The 23,134-nt window shown below is 38.6% G+C and overlaps 1 protein-coding gene across 1 annotated transcript in view; it reads right to left on the bottom strand.

Moving 5' to 3' along the window:
• The window catches only part of LOC127529414 (uncharacterized), a 287,343-nt gene that overhangs the window by 163,339 nt on the left and 100,870 nt on the right, over nt 1-23,134 (bottom strand). The gene's annotated exons all lie outside the window — the stretch shown is intronic.

Here is a 23,134-nt window from a genome sequence, read left to right as displayed (position 1 = left end):
TCAGGATGCCTCCTGGACACCTCCCTGGTGAGGTGTTCCGGGCACATCTAACCGGGAAGAGGCCCAGGGGAAGACCCAGGACACACTGGAGGGACTATGTCTCTCGGCTGGCCTGGGAATGCCTCGGGATTCCCCCAGAAGAGCTAGAAGTTGTGGCCAGGGCGAGGGAAGTCTGGGCATCTCTGCTCAAGCTGCTGCCCCCGCGACCCGACCTCGGATAAGCGGAAGAGAATGGATGGATGGATGGATGTTTCCGTAGTCTTCACATTGAGGATGTTGAGATTGGTGAGTTTTTATAATTTTTTTCAATACACATGCACTGCCTTTCAAAATGAAACAGCCTCCTACTGAAAATTTTTGACAAATTTAGTACCTTTTGTTTTTTACAATGAACCAAGCCAATAAAGGTAAACTAGATATATCATGACCAAATAAAAACATGCATTTCTTTTCTCCATTTGCCAGTTTAGGTTACTTTCACCTTTGGCAAGGACAATAGTTTTGTATTAAATGCTATTTTTTTTTTTTTTTTTTTCAAAAATTACTGTCTGAACAAATCCTAAGAACTTGCTAACCATAGCCAGCTCAAGATGTAAGCAAACTAACCGGCTGCTCAGGTATCTTTGCCCACCAATGAAACCCTAGCTGAATGTGGAAAAATAAGATCTAACGGTTAACATTCATTAACATTTAACATAAAACTAAATGCAACAGGCAAAATGATGTTTAAAAAAAAAAAAAGAAGAGCATTCTGTTGTCATTCAGCTGGGTTATCAGATTAACTATTTTTTTTTTTTTTAACTACTAAAGTGGGATGTTTGCCAAAAAAGGGGTTGGGTTCAATAAAAAATTTAGCCTTATTTGATAATTACTTTATTTACCATATACAATTTCTTACATTATGAATTTGTAATTTTTTTAAATATCCCATTGTATTGATGCACACAGAGGGAATGCAAGGTTGGGGTCACAGAGAAATCTGTTTGTACAGTGCCCATGGGAAACTGCAGGTTACAGACCTTACTCTAGGACTCTAACAGAGTAGCATCCCTTCTGGCACTGCTAGGATTCGAACCAGCAATGTTCTAGTTACCAACACATATTCTTTGGCCAGGGAGCCACCATTCTGTCTATAAAGAAACCGAACCACCTAACCTCATTTCAGACCGAAGTATTAGTAGTATTATCTGACATATTTTAGTAATGAAACTATGTGTTTTATGTTATTGCCATTTGTTATATACTTCCATACTTTACATACTTGGTATATGTTTATATGACTTTTTAGTGCACAAAAATCATTAAAACCAATTAGTATTATGGTTAAGTATCAGGTACAGCAATCATAAAGAACACTTAATGGCAGTAACTTTCCTGTTCACCATGAGTGACTTGGAATATTGTATGACCTTAAAATCATGAGTTGTCAGAAACATACTAGGGTCTGTATAGCAAAGGGGCACCAGAATAAAATTTTACTTTTGGCCACAAAGTATTCAGCCAGCAGTGATGCTCACCCATAATCTGGTTAAACACCAGTGATAACCAATGGGTGATGCATGCAGAATAGCTAGAGGGAAGCATTTAAAACTAGTCGTTTAGCCAGTAAATATTGTTTCTTTTCAGAATACTACTACATTTTCGATAGTTTGTTTATTGTAAATAAACAACAAAGGCATAACATGCTGCAAGTGCAGGCTTCTTTACCATTATGATTGGATGCAGTCAGTGCTTTTGGTCAACTGTTGATTGACAGACTCTATAATGACTGTTCTTTAGATGCAGTATGAAAAAACTGCAACATCAAGAGCCACAACTCAGGAGACAGAAATATGGAGTAAAAGATGACTTCATCTGGCTGCAGACAGGGATTTGCGAGATGAGTAAGAATGGAACGTCAGAAGAAAAACAACTATCAAGAATCAGGTGAGTACTGTCAAACCTCAAAAGCTTCTAGTAAGAAGTTCATTAGGAAATTGTATATTTTCAAGTAACTGATGAACTGTTGATGCTGGGCTGCAGGCGAAATGTATGTTCCTGTTCTTTCCAGTAATCATGAAGGTCAGCCTTCAAAGCATGTAAACATTGCTGAGGACAAATTGCTAAAGCTGATGTTGGTGAGGTTCTAATGGACTCTTATACCACCAACATGTCTTAAAGGTAGGTGTACAACATTGGCTTGAGTTTTTTACATAGAGAACATAAACATCTGCAATTATCCATTATAATGGGATGTTGTTATAATAGTAACGCCTCTTAAACTGTATCATAATTTAGAACTACCTGAGCTGGTTGGATCTGTGAAGGAGTGCATTGAAGTGGTTCATGATATGAGCTTGGAAAAAGGTACCTCATTATCTGTGCTCTCGACCTCTGGAGCATCAACACCATCTTTTATGGCAGACATAGATTTAGAAGTGGTATGTTACAATAATTTGGGATTGTTCAAAAGGGTCATCAAAAGTATTAATTACATTTACAATTACAATTTTCATTTACAATTGATTACATACAGTGTATATACTGTAAAAGTCTTTCAATACTCAATTTTTATGGTATTGATTCTATAATCTGCACTTCCGGTTTGCTCTGACCATTGAGACTTGTTGGCTATCACTGCACAATATAACAAAAAAGCAAAAAAAATCAAATTGTTTGAATTTTAATACTTGATATTGTTCCACAGTATGATAATTTGGCTTTGTGATATCACTATTTTTCAGTAAAGTTATTAAGTGATCAAAAGGTTTAAAGTATTTGAGAATGACTTACTTTTGGTTATACCAACATGTCAGTAAATGTGTTTAATAGGTAATATCTTCATGTATGATGTTTTATGTTAGAAAGTAAGTGTTTATACACTGTAGATGTGTGTACTAAATATTCTCTTTTTTAATCTTCTAATACAGCATTCTTTTGGCCAATACAAATATAATGGTTCCAAAGAGGGGCCTACCAGAGGCTTAACAGGTCCAGAAAGTGTATCTTCATCCAGGAGATGGTTGTTTTAGTTTTTTATCCAGGGAAACTTTGATAAAATTAACCCTAACAGAGAAATCCTCAAAAGGAACCCCTCTAAAGAGACAATTTGAAGTAGAGAAGGCATAAGCTGTTAGAAATGTTTGTATTTCTTTTTCAGTCATATTTACCAATAAAGATTCAGCTATTGATTTTAATATCCAAATTGAAGTATTTAGATACAGTGTTTGTTGTCCTAAAATTCTAGTTAAATGCAATAGTTTGTAGTAGCAAACCAACACACTACTTTGTCACTTGAAATAAAAGTTCCTGCAGTTGTAATTAATGGTTAGTCAGCTTTGTCTGTGGCCAATTTGAACTGTTTAATGGTGCCTTCAACACTGTGTTAATGTTAAACATTGAATGCTGTGTTTAACTTTTAATCATGACCTTTTTTCTTTTCAAACTGTTACATAAAGTTTTTATAATACTGCATACTCAACATGCATACAGATTTCCTCTCCATCATTGGTACTATACTGTGTTGCTATTTAAGATGTTGTAGTGTACTGAAGATGTACATATGATCAACTAACACTAAATGCAAACTGTATATATCCCTTCCAACCCACATTCCATTTTTATTTAAAGACCTGGAACTTCTTCATAACCTGAGACACACCTGTACTGTTTAACTTACTGAACCCACTCTGTCATGGAGAAAAACAGTACAAGTTTAAAAAAAATTTTTTTTTTTATTATTATTTAATATCTTATGTCCTATATGTTTTCTCAGATGCAATTATGGCTGAATTTCCCAATTAATTTGCCTCTGATTCATGAACCACCATAAGACGGGAAAACAACAGTGAACAGTTTTCTAGAAAGAAGTGACATTTTTATTTGAGATGGTTTTTAGTTTAGTTGAGCTTTCTTTATAAATGAGTATCAAGAAAAGGGTTGTTGTGTTCAGAAGGTATTGCAAATAATAAAGAAGACTTTATGACCAAGTCCTTCTTTTGAAGCCTACATGTGCCGGGTTCATGTCCAAATGTCTGTTCATTGTTTTTTCATAATGAAACTTGTCAGTGTTTGACATAGCAGCCAGAATTGGAAAGTCAAAAGTTTAAAGAGATACTGCCCCTTTCTACAACTGCATTGCGGCACGTTTGTACATGACATGACCATCAGTAATTATGAATGTGCTGTTACAACTGATATTTGAACTGAAAACTTTGAAATAAAAACCTCCTTAGATCTGCTACCATCCATTAATAATGAGATCTGCATGCTTGAGTCAAGGGTGCTTTGTGCGAACCAATTCGAAGTGAACACGACTAAAACAGGTGAAAACATTCATGCTTTGCTGTTTGGTAAACTTAAGCTTTTTTGGAATTGACTGTTACTGACTGAGGAGCAACACAATTGCTGCCATATGCGGCTACACCAGATAAAACTGTAGCACACCAGCAGTGGTGGAGAGTGATAGCGTTGCTGCCTTGCAATAAGGAGATCATGGGTTTGCGTCCCATGTCCTCCCTGTGTGGAAAGCATTTTGAGTAGTGAGGAAAATTATTATTAAAGCACCAAAAGTTGCATAGCTTCTGTCTAGTGTAAAACAGTTAGGTATTTCAAACTTACTGGACAGCAAGGCAGGCTCACAAGAAATTATTATTTAAGTCCCATCTGAAGATCTGTAGTAAAATACTCATGAAGCAGAATTGTCACTAAAACAGTGAAAAGGACAACTGGGCCAAAGGTGGGAAGCTTCAGCCACCTTGTACATGGTCATGTTAAACAGCCTTATCAACATGACTCATTTTTCCTTAATGCTTATGGGAGCAATGTATTTCTGCGGGCGGGAGCGGGACAAAAGAGTCCAAGTGTATGCAGGAGCGGGTGGCCATGGGTTTAAAAAATCAGTCCTGCACAAGACCTCTACTTCATACCACTGGATAGACTTAAGGAGAAGCTCCCCTGTGTCACCTCAACCATGGTCAGGAGACAGGCAGGAAAGGTAACAATATGCACATGGTGCCTTCAACTTTGGCACGCTTTTATTGTGTCATAATTAAAAACATATCAAACAAATAGGATGCTTTTCAATACACCAGGCAATTTTCATGTAAGTTTAAAATGCATTGATGCTCCTGTCCTGAGATTGCATGCCATAACTAAAGGCAAAGCAAATGCATTGCATATTGCTTGCCAGAAGCTGGAGTGCTTTGTAGTTTGAATGGAGACCATGCTTTAATCAAGCCAAACTAAATGTAATCAAATGGCAGATCAGCATCAAAATATAGGACAAAGGGCGTCAACTGTTGAGGTGAGAGTTGTTCCATTTCTAAATATTTGTGTTTCTGACGCTGGGTATATGTTTTGTTGGTGTGGACTGAAGTGAAAACAGCAAAAAGTATGTTTTAGGACTTGGCTGATAAAAATTACTTGTATGTTAAGTTGTCTAACATTGTTTCCTTTTTATACATGATACATTTTCAAGGTGTGGATTGTTAGCACTTTTAACTCAGTATAATGAAACATTTGTTAGCATCACTAAATTTGTTTTCTTTGTAGCTTTTTATTCATCAATCTGTGACAACCAGATATTATGTATGTGTTCTCTTCTTTCAACATGGAATGAAATCGTCATTTACATTGCCAGCTTCCTCCCATTCAATTAGATGGTGGATCCACTGCCTTATTGACTCCCTGTTTGCCTTCTTTAGCTCTGGTTGAATGCACTGATAGCTGGAATGCCTCTTACACCAACTGTTGCTGTCCCTTGCCCCTCTTTTTTATACTGATAGGTCATTCGATTGCATTAAAGTGTTGAAATGCAGTGCAATCCAGCTGCTGCTAAGCTAACGTTTGCTTTGCCTTTAGATATGACACATGATCTTAACAAAAATGAAAAAGCATTAATCATTTGTACTGCATATGCATAGTCTCCTCATTAGCAGATGTTCATCAAGAGGGGTCTGTCTCACAGCTGTCCTGGACCCTCCTTATGCCAACTGTTGAAGCTTCACCCCAGTCATTTGTTGTTTCCTCCTGATTGAGCATTACAGTATTTAGCCTCACATAGTTTTCTATTCTTCAGCCAGTGAAATGTGCCTTAGATTTAGAAATAAGGAATACAGTATACTCAGTTCCATAAAGCATGTATACAAGTGCATAATTCCCTCTCAGCCTAAATCCATAGTGGACAACCTAACCTGCATAAAATATTTATTTTTACTGTTCCTACTAGATTACCCTGTCAGTCACTGGTACATATGTGTTTTACTACACTTCTCTTTTACAATTCATGGCAGCGACATCTTTCTTTTTTTCTTTACTATAATTGTTAAGGATTTCAAAGTGTCATTCAGACCCTGAATGTTGTGTATGTGCCGTTAATATTCACAGCAGTCAAAACACCCGGGGCCTCATGTATAACGCCGTGCGTGGAACTCGCACTATAATATGGCATAAGCACAAAAGCAGGAATGTGCGTACGCACAGAAAAATTCAGATGCAGGAATCTGTATGTATGCAAACTTCTACGTTCTTCCGCTACATAAATCCCGATCAGCGTGAAAAGTAACGCACATGCATGCGCCTTCTGTCCCGCCCCAAGTCCTCCCAGAATTACACCTCTTTGAATATGCAAATCAATATAAATAGCCTTCTGTGAAAAGACAATGGGAAAACGTGTTGCTGCTTTGCAGTAAGGAGACTGTGGAAAATTGTGGGTTCGCTTCCCGGTTCCTCCCTGTTGGGATAGCGCTTTGAGTACTGAGAAAAGCGCTATATAAATGTAATGAATTATTATTATTATTATTAAAAGCACAGGGGAAAATATAAGAATTTCAGCGAATACCAAGTGGAGGCAAAGGAAAAACGTACTATTTGTTGGTTTAAACAGTGGTATAATCAACAAAATGAAGTTGATCGAGTGACAGAGTGTCGGAGAAACTCGAAAGCTCAAGTTCACAAAGTCGCACAGTGCCCGAAATAAAAAAGAAATCACATATCAAAGTCGCCGTGAAAAGGCGAGTCGTAGCCCACCGTCTGAGTGTCACATGAAAGCTTATTAAGGTAAAAACAAAAAAATAGGCACACAGTGGGAAAAAAGCACGAAATGTCAACATTAATCTTGAAATTTCCACTTTAATCACGTAGTTTATTTTGCCATTAAAGTAGAACATCATAAACTTCATCTTAAAATCGTTTAATTTACTAGTTTCTCAAATCCCATTGTAACCAAAGTAGCAGGTTAAATGCTTTGTTCTGTATTCGATCTTCTATGTGCTCTATGTGTGTGAATCACTACCTGCTTCTTAAACTGGCTTTCTTTTTCTCCGACAGGACACATAATCCATTACATTCATGATATTACAGCTCTCTGAATAATTAAAATACTGAGATGTATACGTGATATCTTTTTCATGATGATAGGAATGAAAGCATGTTATTAAATATGGGAACACGGTGGCGCAGTGCTTGTTCATGTCTCACGCAAGAGGCTTGCTGCACCATGTGCGACCTTCGATGAAATAATTTATTACAGAAGTTCTGTCTCTTTTAAACATACTAACCTCCAATTCCTGTCCTTACTTTTCTTTCTCCAAATACCCAATCGCCACACAATCAGCTATGTAATAGACGTGAAGCCATCTGTAAGCTTAGAACGCCGATTCTTCAAAACTTTTAAGGAACATTGAAATATCTTCGTAGTACATGTTTAATTATTCTATCCGTCTATCCTTCCAGTGTCGCGTCAGCACCAGCATGAATACAGCGCGAGGCAGGAGCTATCCGTGAACTAGCTAGCGGTGCGGCACAGTGTCCTCACATGTTTAATTAATAACAATACAGATTATTTAAATGAAGTTAAAGTTTTATATGTATAATATAATCAACATATTTTGCTGCATTGCATCTTAAAAATGATATCGTCATCATATGTAAATACGCGCTTTATAAAGTGGCGCAGGTTGTGCAATATTATACCTGTAGTGCAAATTTACAGTGAGTTAATTGTACTTATAAGTACAAACAGTTCTACAAGGAGCACTTGATGGACTGATTGAGTGCGTTTATAGTTCTTGGGATGAAACGTTTTCTAAACCGCGAAGTCCGTACAGGAAAGTCCATGAAACGTTGGCTCAGGCAGCGTCTGCTTCATGCTGTATACCGATAATTCTCTTTCCAATCAGCTGCTGCTGTGATTCCCCACTCAGATACAGTGATATAAATACTCCGAGTGGTGCAGTGAGAGTAATATGGAAAAAGATGAAATGCTGTGGTAACCCTTAACCGGAGCAGCTGAAAGAAGAAGAAGATGCAGTGAGAGTAACAATGCTAAAGCAGTTATGGTATTTGGAATACTATGGCTATTCCCTGGACCGTTATATTGCTGCAGGTTAATTACAATCAGATGCGTTACACTAATAAACAATATGCACTTAGCCAGGGTATGAGGTACCGTGGAAATGTGTGTGGCTTTACGCCAAGTTTAGGTTTTATACATCGCGATTTGAGCGTGGAAACGTTCGGACGCAACATTTCTGTGCATACGCACCGTTTATACATGAGGCCCCTGGTTCTCCATTATGATGATGTACAGATCTGACTGCAGCACTATAGGTGTAATTTTTTGAGGTATATGTATGTGTTTATTTCTGTGTGTTCTGTTTAAAATTACACCTTGGATTTGATCAACTATTCAAAAGTGTACTTAAAGTTTTTTCAGCATGTCATTACTTAATGTTGTGAAGTCTGTCTGACCTTACCTTTGAAGTAGAATTTGCAGTTCCGGAGACTCTTAAAAGATTTTCAAGTGCAATACTGCCATGTCCATTGAAATGAATGACCTTTCCTTTTGATCTCTGGTTTGTATTTTGTCATCAGATGTCCTCAAACCACGACTTGCTGCACCAAAGGTTTATGACTTTTTTGCACTGTTAATTATTTATAAATTAATTTGTATCTATACTATTAAAAGGCAAAGCCCTCACTGACTGACTGACTGACTGACTGACTGACTGACTGACTGACTCACTCACTCACTCACTCACTCACTCACTCACTCACTCACTCACTCACTCACTCACTCACTCACTCACTCACTCACTCACTCACTCACTCATCATCACTAATTCTCCAACTTCCCGTGTAGGTGGAAGGCTGAAATTTGGCAGGCTCATTCCTTACAGCTTATTTACAAAAGTTAGGCAGGTTTCATTTCAAAATTCAAAGCGTAACGGTCATAACTGGAACCTCTTTTTTGTCCATATACAGTAATGGACGGCAGCTCGCTGGCCGTGGGAGATGGGGTTGCGGGGGTTGCGTATCGCGTCATCACGCCTCACACGTAATCACGTGAACTGACTGTGAAGGAGAAAGGACGGCCTTATATGGCATTCGTTTATAAAACAGTGGACAGGCTCTGTAAAAGCAGCTTCACAAAAAAACAGATCCTTAACAAATTGTTATTGGTATATTTTCCCTCAGTTTGAAAAGGTTTTCTTTTCTTCTTAATAAAAATTTAAAAGCAGAACTTCACCGCTGCAAAGCGCGCCTGACTTTATTGAAAAGAAGCTAAACTTGCAGCGCTGCTCTTCAATGACGTGCCGCTATTCAATGACATTTGCCTATCGCCTGACTTTATTGAAAAGAAACTAAACTTGCAGTGCCGCTATTCAATGACACTTGCCTAACGCCTGACTTTATTGAAATGAAACTAATCTTGCAGCGCCGCTATTCAATCACGCGCCGCTATTCAATGACACTTGCCTAACGCCTGACTTTATTGAAAAGAAACCAAACTTGCAGCGCCGCCGCTATTCTATGCCACTTGCCTAATGCCTGACTTTTTGAAAAGAAACTAAACTTGCAGCGCCGCTCTTCAATGACGCGCCGCTATTCAATGACACTTGCCTAACGCCTGACTTTATTGAAAAGAAACTAAACTTGCAGCGCCGCTGCTATTCTATGACACTTGCCTAACGCCTGACTTTATTGAAAAGAAACTAAACTTGCAATGCCGCTATTCAATGACACTTGCCTAACACCTGACTTTATTGAAAAGAATCTTATCTTGCAGCGCCGCTATTCAATCACGCGCCGCTATTTAATGACACTTGCCTAACGCCTGACTTTATTGAAAAGAAACTAAACTTGCAGCGCCGCTGTTCAATGACACGCCGCTATTCAATGACACTTGCCTAACTTTTGACTTTATTGAAAAGAAACTAAACTTGCAGCACCGCTCTTCACTGACGCGCCGCTATTCAATGACACTTGCCTAACGCCTGACTTTATTGAAAAGAAACCAAACTTGCAGCGCCGCCGCTATTCTATGCCACTTGCCTAATGCCTGACTTTTTGAAAAGAAACTAAACTTGCAGCGCCGCTCTTCAATGACGCGCCGCTATTCAATGACACTTGCCTAACGCCTGACTTTATTGAAAAGAAACTAAACTTGCAGCGCCGCTGCTATTCTATGACACTTGCCTAACGCCTGACTTTATTGAAAAGAAACTAAACTTGCAGCGCCGCTGCTATTCTATGACACTTGCCTAACGCCTGACTTTATTGAAAAGAAACTAAACTTGCAATGCCGCTATTCAATGACACTTGCCTAACACCTGACTTTATTGAAAAGAAACTTATCTTGCAGCGCCGCTATTCAATTACACGCCGCTATTTAATGACACTTGCCTAACGCCTGACTTTATTGAAAAGAAACTAAACTTGCAGCGCCGCTGTTCAATGACACTTGCCTAACGTCTGACTTTACTGAAAAGAAACTAAACTTGCAGCGCCGCTCTTCACTGACGCGCCGCTATTCAATGACACTTGCCTAACGCCTGACTTTATTGAAAAGAAACTAAATATCTGGGAGTGCAGCTGGATGATAAATTAGACTGGACTGCCAATACTGATGCGCTGTGCAAGAAAGGACAGAGCCGGTTATACTACCTTAGAAGGCTGGCGTTCTTCAACATCTGCAATAAGATGCTGCAGATCTTCTATCAGACAGTTGTGGCGAGTGCCCTCTTCTACGCAGTGGTGTGCTGGGGAGGCAGCATTAAGAGGAACGACGCCTCACGTCTGGACAAACTGGTGAGGAAGGCAAGCTCTATTGTTGGCATGGAGCTGGACAGTTTAACATCTGTGGCAGAGCGAAGGGCGCTCAGCAGGCTCCTATCAATTATGGAGAATCCACTGCATCCACTTAATAGTATCATCTCCAGACAGAAGAGCAGCTTCGGCGACAGACTGCTGTCACTGTCCTGCTCCGCTGACAGATTGGGGAGATCGTTTCTCCCCCAAACTATGCGACTCTTTAATTCCACCCGGGGAGGTAAACGTTAACATTCAACATTATACATAGTTATTGTCTGTTTTTCACCTGCATTATTATCATTCTTTAATTTAATATTATTTATTGTATCAGTATGCTGCTGCTGAAGAATGTGAATTTCCCATTGGGATTAATAAAGTATCTATCTATCTATCTATCTATCTATCTATCTATCTATCTATCTATCTATCTATCTATCTATCTATCTATCTATCTATCTATCTATCTATCTATCTATCTATCTATCTATCTATCTATCTATCTATCTATCTATCTATCTATCTATCTATCTATCTATCTAATCTTGCAGTGCCGCTATTCAATGACACTTGCCTAACGCCTGACTTTATTGAAAAGAAACTAAACTTGCAGTGCCGCTATTCAATGATGCGCCGCTATTCAATTACACTTGCCTTACGCCTGATGAGCCAAGAATTAGGGCGAAACACGTGTCGCGTACTCTTTGCATTATTTGGCAGTAAACTATTTTCAACCATTCTATGATCTGCTTCTCACAACAGAAGGCACCGTGGCTGATGTTAGCTGACTTGCTGGCCAACCATAAACGTTACCTGGTAGGTAACCACCCATACAATCAGATTGTGATTCAGACTACGAATGCCGTGAATGTAATTACCCCAATCTACATACCAGAGAAAACCTCAATGAAGAAGAAACAGTGTGTAAGCATACATATTAACACATGTGCAATTAAACGTGTGCATTTACGGAGTGATTTCTCAGGCTTAAAAGCTTGCCTTTTATTAAAAAGGTAAATGTGAACTGTTTTCATTCTGAAGGGCACAAACCACGTTGGATTTCAGCCGTTAAACGTGTAAAAATGTCGGTACACCAGATAAATAAGCACAACATATTATCAGTTGTATTGTATGCTTACAATACATATAGAAATGTGTTAATCGTTAACTAATAGTATGGGATGGTGTTTTTCGACTCGCGCCTTGATTTAAACGATTCCATGTCTTGGTGGGTTTGCGTAGCTTATTGTCAATATCTTTACACCTGTTTTTAAGACTTATTGACTGAAACGGGCTTTCACGAAAAAAGTTAGGGCTTTGCTACAGGATACACCCTCCACAAGTTAAGGAAGTAAAAATAAAGGTATATATTTCTGTTTTATTTAAACCTTTTTAGTTCGTATGCATAGCCCCATTTGGCTGTTTTAGTTTTTTTTTTTCTTTCTTCAGTAATATTTAATCTCCTTAAAGAAAAACAACATATGCATTTTACTTTTTTGGTATCTCTTTAGTAATATTTTAGTGTAAAAGGATAACCAGTATTTAAACCTTTTATGTTACTTTATAAAGTTATTTTACACAATGTTGAAAAATTAATAAGAAAGCTACATATTTTGGCAGCTGCTGCTTTAATTTTCAATGAAATGAAAAAAGCTCTCCAAGAGAAAACCTCAATGAAGAAGAAACAGTTTGCACTATCTAAAAAGGAGAAACCCTCATTTATAAAGGTTTGCTGCAGATGACTTAACTGAAAATAAATTAATAGTTCCTATATGTATAATACATATTTATCTATTTGACTTATGCCTTTATTCCAGCAACTTGCAACATCTGAGGTACAATTTGTTACATTACTTTTGTTTTTTGCAGCACTGGCAGGTGAAGTGACTTCCTCAGCGTCACACAGTGGTGTCAGTACCAGGATTTGAACTGACAAGCTCCGGGTTTGCTGAAATATTACTGAAGAAAGAAAAAAAACGAAAACGGGCAAATGGGGCTATGCATACAAATGTCCATCCATCCATTATCCAACCCGCTATATCCTAAATACAGGAGCCAATCCCTGCCAACACAGGGCACAAGGCAGGAAACAAACTCCGGGCAAGGTGCCAGCCCACCTCAGGGCGCACACACCCACACACACCCACACACCAGGGACAATTTAGAATCGCCAATGCACCTAACTTGCATGTCTTTGGACTGTGGGAGGAAACCGGAGTACCCGGAGGAAACCCAGACAGACATGGGGAGAACATTCAAACTCCACGCAGGGAAGCGAACCCGGGTCTCCTAACTGCCACCTTTCACTGCGCCACCATACCGCCCGCATACAAACTTAAAAGGTTTAAATAAAACAGAAATATATACCTTTATTTTTACTTCCTTAACTTGTGGAGGGTGTATCCTGTAGCAAAGCCCTAAGTTTTTTCATGAAAGCCCCTTTCAGTCAATAAGCCTTAAAAACAGGTGTAAAGCTAAACTTGCAGCACCGCTATTCAATTACACTTGCCTAACGCCTCTCCTAAGGGGAGATACTGTGGGATCTGGGCATCAGTCAAAGCACCAATCACAGGCCCGATTAGAAAGCGGAAAGCTGTGATTTGTCGTCTCCCTCCCATGTAACAATCACATCCCGTGTTACAACGCACTATGTATGTATGTATATATGTATATATATGTATATGTAGATATGTGTATATGTAGATATGTATATATATGTATATATGTATATGTATATATGTTTACACAACCTCTTTAACACACTACTTCTCCGCTGCGAAGCGCGGGTATTTTGCTAGTAATATTATAGAACCATTAAATGATTATTTCCTTTTGTCATGGAAATAAGGTAAAGGTTATTCCCACACTGAACATAAAATGATGTTGGTGACATGACGTTTCAGTTGAATGACCAATATCAGGTGTGGTCTCTTATATTTATGAGACTGTCAACAATGCTGGCTTGAACGTGTGTTAGCAGGGTAGATGGCCCTACCACATATTCAAATTGCTTAAAATTATAAAGTTTAAAGAGTGTGGACTGGTAACTAATGTTACTGTATATGTCTGTCTATAAATATGAGAAGCTATGATGAATCAGCAGTCACTTGTGTCTGTAAGCAATATTTGAGGTGGGTGTTTTTTCATTTTACTAAGATGTCCTTGATAATTATTATTTTTTTCATTTCTTTTTGTTTTTGTAATTATTCAAAATAGAGTGGATTGGGTGGATTTTTTTTTTTAAACTTGTAGTCGTATGCTTTAGAAAATCTCCCAGTTGTGAGACTATGTTTTGAATGATTTTGCTGCTTTTATACATTTGCAATTAGCAGTTTGCAGCCAAATACTTTCATTAGGGATGGTTATTTGGGTGTCTGGATGATATCAATGTCCATAGTTAAACACGCTGTTGTTTTGAGTGTAATGAAACCTCAGATGTTCAGTGCTGATTAAAAAGTCTCCATGTTAATTATTTCAGTGCTACTTTCTGACTGAATGGATATGCCTGAGGAACACAAACTCCATTCAACCTCATTGTCTTTTAACACTTTAAAAAACACTGGTAAACACTGCACAATATGGTTATTCTGGAAATGTACATCATTCTACCTGAAAAGCGTTCAATGCACAGAATGAACTGAGGGTCGGAGCCCTGTTTACCACAATGACATAATAATAAATTAGGAAAATGAAACAAAAAATTCTAGATGTGAGGTCTTTTTTATAGTAATAGTAATCTTTGTCTTATATGCTATTGTATTGTATTTATTGAGATCTGCCTTAGCAGATGGGGAAAATTTTGAGCATTGTTAGCAGTGTAACTCTAAATTCCATCTTGTTACCTAGTTTCCAGTGTTACTTTTTATGAATGAAAAATTACATTAGATCTCTTATTCATTTATATATTTTGCTTTCGTACCTCAGATCTTAAATAGGAGTATTATTCTTTGAACCCTAAATTAAATGTTTCCATGCACTTGCTAAAAGTAAATTAGAGTGGTCTTCCTTATTGGAAGATGTTTCATAATATGGTGTGGCTTGTTACCACTAATTAATCCAAGGATCCTGTTCAACATCCTATAGTGCTTTTTGTCAATTTCTTACCAGGATATTTCCTTAGATGTTACTGCTTTTTTGTTTCACTTTTTGCATTGTGTTTTTATTACTCCAAATATAGTTTCTAAATAAACTGCAGTCTTTCTTTGACAATAATAATTTTCATGATAATGCTGCACTACAAACCAAAAGTGTTTGTTTAGAAGTTTTTAATTATGTGCAATGAGCTATTTCTTCTTTAAAAGGATGGCTCACAGTGATAGAACCGTTAGAAAATGGCTCAATAACTTTTTGGAAACTTGTTGTACTGGTCTATATCTTAAAATCTGTTTCAAGATAATTGTCTGTCTGTCATATTGCAAAGTTGCAGTTTTCTCTTTCATTTAATTTTTTTGTTGTTGTTTTCTTTTACTTTTGACCATTCAGTTTTAAACTAGGCAATTAATTAATTAAACAACAAAGTAAAGTTGTTATAGAATTGCATTTTATTCTGCATTACTTTATTGTAATATTTACATTAATGAACAAATATAATATATAAATTGTGACGTGTGAGTCCCTGTATTGCACCGCAAAACACGAGTAGAGATCTCAGTACTTTAGCAAAACCAACTTTATTCAGCTTGAAACAGGAACAGCATGGTTATTTTTTGTAACGGGATATACCACTGTCCTTTACACAGACACAGCAATCAGGCAGGGTCATGGTCATGTTAGTGGTCAAGTAGTGCTGTTCCCTGTATTTACAATGTTCCTTGCATCACCTATCGACAGCAGGTGCTCATAGTGCGACTGCACGGATTTGTTTTCACGGCAAGCTGCTCCAGCGCTGGGTGCCTGCAGTTGCCTCGGCAATCGATAGGCTGTCTTACATACACACGCCGATCGCAGTTTGGGACACTCCTTGGTGTGTCGTCCCATTGGGGGGAGCCCCAAAAGAGTTTAGAAAGCTTACATCTCCCCCCTCAGCTTTGTCCATACCGGTGTAGGCAAAGCGACCGTCCAAGCCGGACTTAGCCAGGCGGGACAGAATGTCTGCACTGGTGTGTGCAGCCCCAGGACTCTGGAAAACATCAAAAGCAAATGTCTGTAAACTAATAGACCACTGAGTGAGCTGGGCATCCATATTCTGGAGGCCAAAAGGGAGTGCCATAAATTCGAACAACCCGTCCGGAGTGGTGAACGCGGTTTTCTCACAACTAGACTACTCCAAGGGGACCTGCCAATAACCCTTTGTAAGATCAAGGGTGGAGATATATGAAGCCTGCCTGAGCTTTTCTAACAACTCATCCACACGTGGCATCGGATATGAATCAAACTTGGTAATTTTTTCAAATGCCTAAAATCAATGTTCTTCCATATTCACCCAATAAAAGTGTTTTGAAATGCGTTCTCTCGTCTTTTGCGCACCAAGGTGACCCACAAAACGTGACTGTGGCCAATTTTTAAAACCTCCGTACAATTAATAATAATAATAATAATAATTCATTACATTTATATAGCGCTTTTCTCAGTACTCAATGCGCTATCCGCACAGGGAGGAACCAATTGTCTTCCAAGGGAGTTGTTTAGAGATGGCCACCAGGTGACATTGTCATCACGAGGACACATCGTCTATTGTACACCTCCGCCTCACTGAACATCTTCGTCCTTTTATTACAAGACACCCTTCGCTGAGGCTGGCACACCACAGGCTGATCAGACCTGGGTGTGTGTCTAGTGGACACCTACTCACCTTAGCAGTGTTGGCCTGCTCTTTGATTGCTGTGGACCTGCCCTCTGACACCTACCTCCCTGAGGAACTTTGCTGTGGAACTGGTCACAAAGCCCTGCACCACATGTCAACTGGGCATACCTTCACACTCCACCCTCTGCTTCTCCTGCTAGGTTAAAATAATACAGCTTCTGATGTTCATGAGCTTCATCAACTGCATCCTCTCACAGGACTGTTAGCTCGTTGACAGGCATGTTTACTGGAGCTGTATCAGAGGAACAGGTCTGGTTGCAGGGTGGTTGTTGCACTCTCCTATGGGAAAATGAGCCTCTGGCCTAGGTCCACTCACATTTCCCAGTCCCTGGCTGCATTCAGTGGTCCTGACTTGTAAGATGAGTGGTTAATCTTTGGTTTTCCCCTTCCCGGATGAAAGATGGAGGTCGTCATGGCGCTGCCTGGTTGTTAAGAGGTATGGTGTGTTGTGATGTGAGATTTTACATATAACTTGATAAATATTTTGTATGTCTTTATTTATAATTTAGGCAAAGCAATGTAATTTAGTGTTTACCCCCCCGCCCAACCCCCCCCCTTTACGACTGAGCCTTTTTGAATTTTACGACAGAGTTGGGAGAGGATGTGCTTTAAACCAGTTTGGCAAGTGTTTCTCTGCTAAAGTCATTTCTACCCCCGCAAATAGGCTAAGGTGTACTTTAACATATGGTTTGGGGGCAGGTGTTAAGATGTTCTATTCCCCCATTGGTCTGAGGTATGGCTGTTTGGAATTGGCTTGTCTCAGAGGTCTTTAAGTACCATGATGTCCTATTGGCTGTAGGGGTTGGACAGAACATCTATAAATGTATGTGTTTAACCTCACAATCTCTCTCTTGCTAACCTGTGATGATGTAGAAGTATCTGTCTCTTACCAACCAACATATGATGAAGAAGTATCTCTCTCTTGCTAACCTGTGATGATGAAGACAACACAATGAAGAGCACAGTTTAGCAGCCATTTTGAACAGACATGTGGCTGAAAGCTGAGCACCAATGATGCCTTAACTAGAGACATTTAAGTAACTACAAGTCTGTGTGCCACCTGAACAAAATATCACCATTTAATCGGGTTGTATGGTTGCCAATATTCAAATGTACTTTGCATTTTGTTATTATTTATGAATATTACCAATAATACATTGTTTTATGTGTAACTTAACTCCTGTTTGTCTTTTTACTACATCTAATTGCCTGAGGTTATAGATGTAGAAGGGGAGGTGGGGATAAGTTATATACAATAATACCTTATAAACAGTGGTAAGACTGTGAGATTAGGCATTCTGACAAAGGTTACATGTTAATAATACAAAAGGGGAAAGTAGAGCAATACATTACTCTACCAAGACAAAACAGGTGTTTATGGTTATTCACTTACACTCAAGTTCAGATCCCAAGTATTTTAACACTTGTGTCACCAGGTGTATCTGTCTTGTGTGAGGCTGGACTTGCATCTGACCAAGATGTGCTTGAGGGTTGCTGGAGCTGTATGTAAAGAACAAGCCAGATTTTCTCCTAGCCAGAGAGTTACGTTTGTGGGAGTGGGCAGGATATCGTATGTGGCTTTAATGATAAAAGTCAGTCTATTTGACTCCATGCTTACAGTTCATTCCATGTGAGTTTCCTCTTCTTAACACCCTACCTACCGTCCAGCAGCCTTGTCTCGCTTGACCTACAGCTTTGGACCACCTGGCAGTTGCTTTCTGTAGCGCACCTTCTCTAATACCACTCACTGCACCCCCCTCTCGGGGAATTGAACCTCGGACGTCAGCGCCAGAGGCGAAGCCAGGTAACGCTTGTGGTTGGTCAGCAAGTCAGCTGAAATGAGGGCACCGTGGCGGATGTTAGCTGACTTGCTGACCAACCACAAGCGTTACCTGGTAGGTAACCACCCATACAATCAGATTGTGACACAGACTACGAATGCAATGAATGTAATTACCCCGATCTACATGCTGTCAAATGAATGAACCACACACCGTGGCGCAACGTTAGAGGCTTCGCCGCTGACGTCCGAGGTTCAATTTCCCGAGAGGGGGGTGCAGTGAGTGTGTACGCCTGATGAGCCCAGAATTAGGGCGAAACATGTGTCGCGTACTCTTTGCATTATTTGACAGTAAACTATTTCAACATATATATATATATATATATATATATATATATATATATATATATATATATATATATATATATATATATATTGTGGCAGATGACTGAGGATCCTACCCAGCAGGAACGCCTGGATGGACCAAGAGAGGGACAATGGGGGCATTATGGCAGGGTGCACCATTTCTCCTTTGGCATTCACCATTGCATTGGAGCTCACTAGCCATGCTTCTTGAGGGGCGATGGGAGGTGAGCAGGTCAGGGATAGGCTACATCTTCTACCAAACAGGGCATACATGGATGACTTGACCACTATAACAACAACAAAACTGTGCACTAGATGCCTGCTGCAGAAACTTCAGAAAAACATCAAGTGGGCACGAATGGAAATCAAACCAGCAAATTTCACAGCATATCAGTTATCAAAGGCCAAGTCACAGATGAATGGTTGTATATCAATAACGGACCATTTCGAACAATCCTGGAAAAGTCCATCAAGAGCCTCAGAAAGTGATATAACGCAGACCTTACAGACACCCAAACAACTGGAACAACTCAGGCAGGATACAGTCAATGGCCTCAAGCAAATTAACAACACTGCTCTACCAGGGAAGTTGATGCTGTGGTGTTTTCAGTTTGGGTTGCTACTCCAATGTATATGTATATATATATACTGTATATGTATATGTATATATACATATATACATATACAGTATATATATATATATATGTATATATATACAGTGGAACCTCGAGATACGATCACCTCTGTATACGAGAAATTCAAAATACGAGGAAAGTATGAGCGAAAAATTCAGATCTAAATACGAGCATTGGCTCACATAACGAGCCACGTGCCAGGCTGTGGGTATAGCTCGCGGCTTAGCGAGGGGGCGTGGTAGCTGTAGCGAGCCGCAGGGCGATCTGCGGTGTCTGCGTTTCTCACTTAAGTGCACAGGTGGGAAACTGCCCACATCCATGATTTGTCCTGTGGCTGATGGGCTGGGCAGGGTTGCCACCCGTCCTTTAAAATACGGAATCGTCCAGTATTTGAGAACGAAATTGCGCGTCCCGTTTTGAATCAATACGTATGCGTCCCTTATTTTTTTGTATTAAAAGTGGTAACCCTAGCAGCTGCCATGTCTTCCCCGCATATATAGAGAAGCGCGAGCCGGTTATGGGGGAGAAGAAGTAAAAGAAAAGAGAGGAGAGAGAACGGAGGTTGCAGGAGGAGGCAGGAATCCGCAGCAGTAGGAAGTCGCTGCGAGAGAGCGAGCGAGTACAGGCTCGCATGTAGCTGAACAGGCGAGCCAAACAGCTGAAGCACGACGGTGTAGAGAAGGTCAGCTGCATTAAGTGTCTCGCCTGTTGCAGAGCCCGCATGGGAGAAGCAGGTGAGACGCTAACAGAGAAGAAGCACCGGGGATTGTCATCTGTTTTTTGAAGACTGCTTCCTGTTGACGTTTTAACCTCGTGTTAAAGGATTGTTATTCTTATGTACTTTAAACCTCCACTTCACAACTGTTTTAAGGATTATTTATTTAAAGATTTATTGAATGCTCTACTGCACTTTGGACACCTGTTTTGATTCTTTTAATAATCAGTTATATTATTTACCAGTGTTATTTATTAAAGATAGACTACAGTGTATATAATTTATCAGTGTTATTTGTTAGGAAAAATGATTTTTATGTTAATATATTTGGGATGCGGAACGGATTAACTGGATTTCCATTATTTTCAATGGGGACGTTTGTTCTAGATACGAGAAATTCGCTATACAAGCTCAGTGCTGGAACGAATTAAACTCGTATCTAGAGGTTCCACTGTATTTTAAAACATAAAATGAAAAAGAAACATAGTTTCAGAAATTGAATGAAAACACAAAACCATGTAAATTAAAGGGTAACTATATTATGTGTGCATTACTTAGTGCCAAAAGACTCATTAAAGTCTGATAAATCGTTATTAAGGTAGACATATCTGGGTTTGGATGCAGTGGACACTCCATCACTAGGCGCAAAGCTTGAAGCAAATAACATTTCAATACACAGAAAAAGCTGTCATTCATTTTTGTTTTTTCTAAGCCATTTCAGGTATTAATCTATAGTATCAATTTTGCAGTAAATCTTCAGTGCAATACATGTCATTCATCAGTTGTGCATTAAGCCATCTATGCATAATAATATATCATATCTGACTGTACTAAAGATCTCAAAAAAATTTGAGCTTGATCGATCAATTCACCAATATTTAAAATAAGAGTTGAAACAAAGCAGTCTTCTCCGGATGCTCAATTTAATAACCAACTGTTGCAAGCATAGAAAAATTAAACAGTGAAAATAGGAGAATCATAATGTAAAATTTGATTGTTATCGGTGTAGGCCTTGTTTAGAACTTTTTTCTTGTATAAAAGTTTTTTTTCTGTAAGGTTTATTGATGTACCATAAGGAAATGGTTAATATTAATGTAAATCTAACAGTACACCTTTCTTAATTGTAGTATGAAGCATTTCAGTTAACCCTTTTTTTACCTTTTCAGCCGCTTGCCTGTTCTGGAGAATAAATTAAGGTAGGGGAACCCTGTTGGGATTATTAAATGACCATTTAAATCTAAAGTTAAAGTTGCATTTTATGTCTGAGTTATTAATATGTCCGTAATGTACAGGATAATAATCAGAATCTGACTATGAAGGAAGATGAAGCAGAAGGATGGCAAAGAACAGCAACATATTTGTGTCATTAGTAAGTCACTGAGCATTATTATTTCACCAAAACAAAAGGCTGCAGACAGTGAGAAACTCATCTGCTAGGATAGTACATTAAGATCCAGAAGCATCCTAATGTTTTATGTGCGCTTTTCATAAATTTGCAAATTGAGCCTGTATATTTCCTGCAATATATATAATATATATATATCAGCAAAAAAGGAAAGTCTGCAACACAAGCTCTATTTTGACTAAGCAATCATTTTGATATGAAGTTGAGTTTTGCAAGAATGAAACTTCAGATTTGTCTAATAAGAGAGAAATTAAATTACACTGTTACAGCAAGTTAATAGATCAACCTAAGATAAGAAATCCAAGATGAATTGCTGCTTACACTGTCCTTAGGGGCATACCAGAAGAAGTGAAGTCTTTTCATGTTTTTAATAATTTACATAATATAGTAGCAGGTAAGGTGGAGTTTAATAAAGCAAGATGCGAAGCAATCTTATCAGTGTCAAGATGAGCTTTATATCCTTTAAAATGTTCTCATGTACGATATCTCCTTCAAGTTGGTGAATAACTTTGGAAACAATGCCACACTTGCATGTTCCTACTCTATTATCACAGCCTGCCACAAAAAGGCTGAAACTAGTTGTCTAAATAATGATGGTATGCACAAATCACTGACACCGACATTAACAATTTAGACAAGAGAATAGCAGAAGAGAATGAATCATAAACACTAATGATGAATCAGAATCGTGTCTCCTTTAAACGGTCACACGGTGTTATTTTATGGTAAGTTCAGATAAACTATTGAACCTTTCCTTCTACTGACTAGGCTTTATCTATAATCTATAATACATTTGTTTGCACTCTTACTTTCTAATTTAGCATAAATCTACTGGAAGAAGAAAAAAAAAAGAAGAAAAAAACTCAAGATTAGCACAGACATCATTATAAATAATATATAGACTTGTATATGCTTCTTCGAAGGGGAAATCATTTCTAATAAATGTTTTAGTTTTTATGAAAGCTTCTCTTTGTTCAGGCAACAAATTCCCTGGTATATCTTTTTTTACATCAAGCACATTTGTGAATTATTTAGAGGAAAGAACCCCCTTGGAGACAGTTGATTGTCCCAGCAGCGTCTTATGATATCGCTTAATTCCGAGAGGTTGCACTCAATGCCCATCATTACTTGTACAGTACTGCAGTGTTTTTCTACTTGAAGGGTTATCTTTAAAAAAAAATAGAGCAATTACATTATCCTTGAGCAAATGAGTAAAGGTATACTTTCAGTGATGTGGGTTTTCGGGTGGGGATAGTGGGGGTTGTAAATGAAGCTTCGAGATTACCTCTCTCTTAATTAGTTGCAACAATTTTATTAAATATAATGATAATTAAGTTCAGTGCTAACATCAGCAGTCTGA

This window comes from Erpetoichthys calabaricus, chromosome 10, assembly GCF_900747795.2.
Source record: "Erpetoichthys calabaricus chromosome 10, fErpCal1.3, whole genome shotgun sequence".
NCBI lineage: Eukaryota > Metazoa > Chordata > Cladistia > Polypteriformes > Polypteridae > Erpetoichthys > Erpetoichthys calabaricus.
The sequence above is the reverse complement of the archived record's forward strand: the minus strand, read 5'-3'. Positions and strand labels throughout refer to the sequence as shown.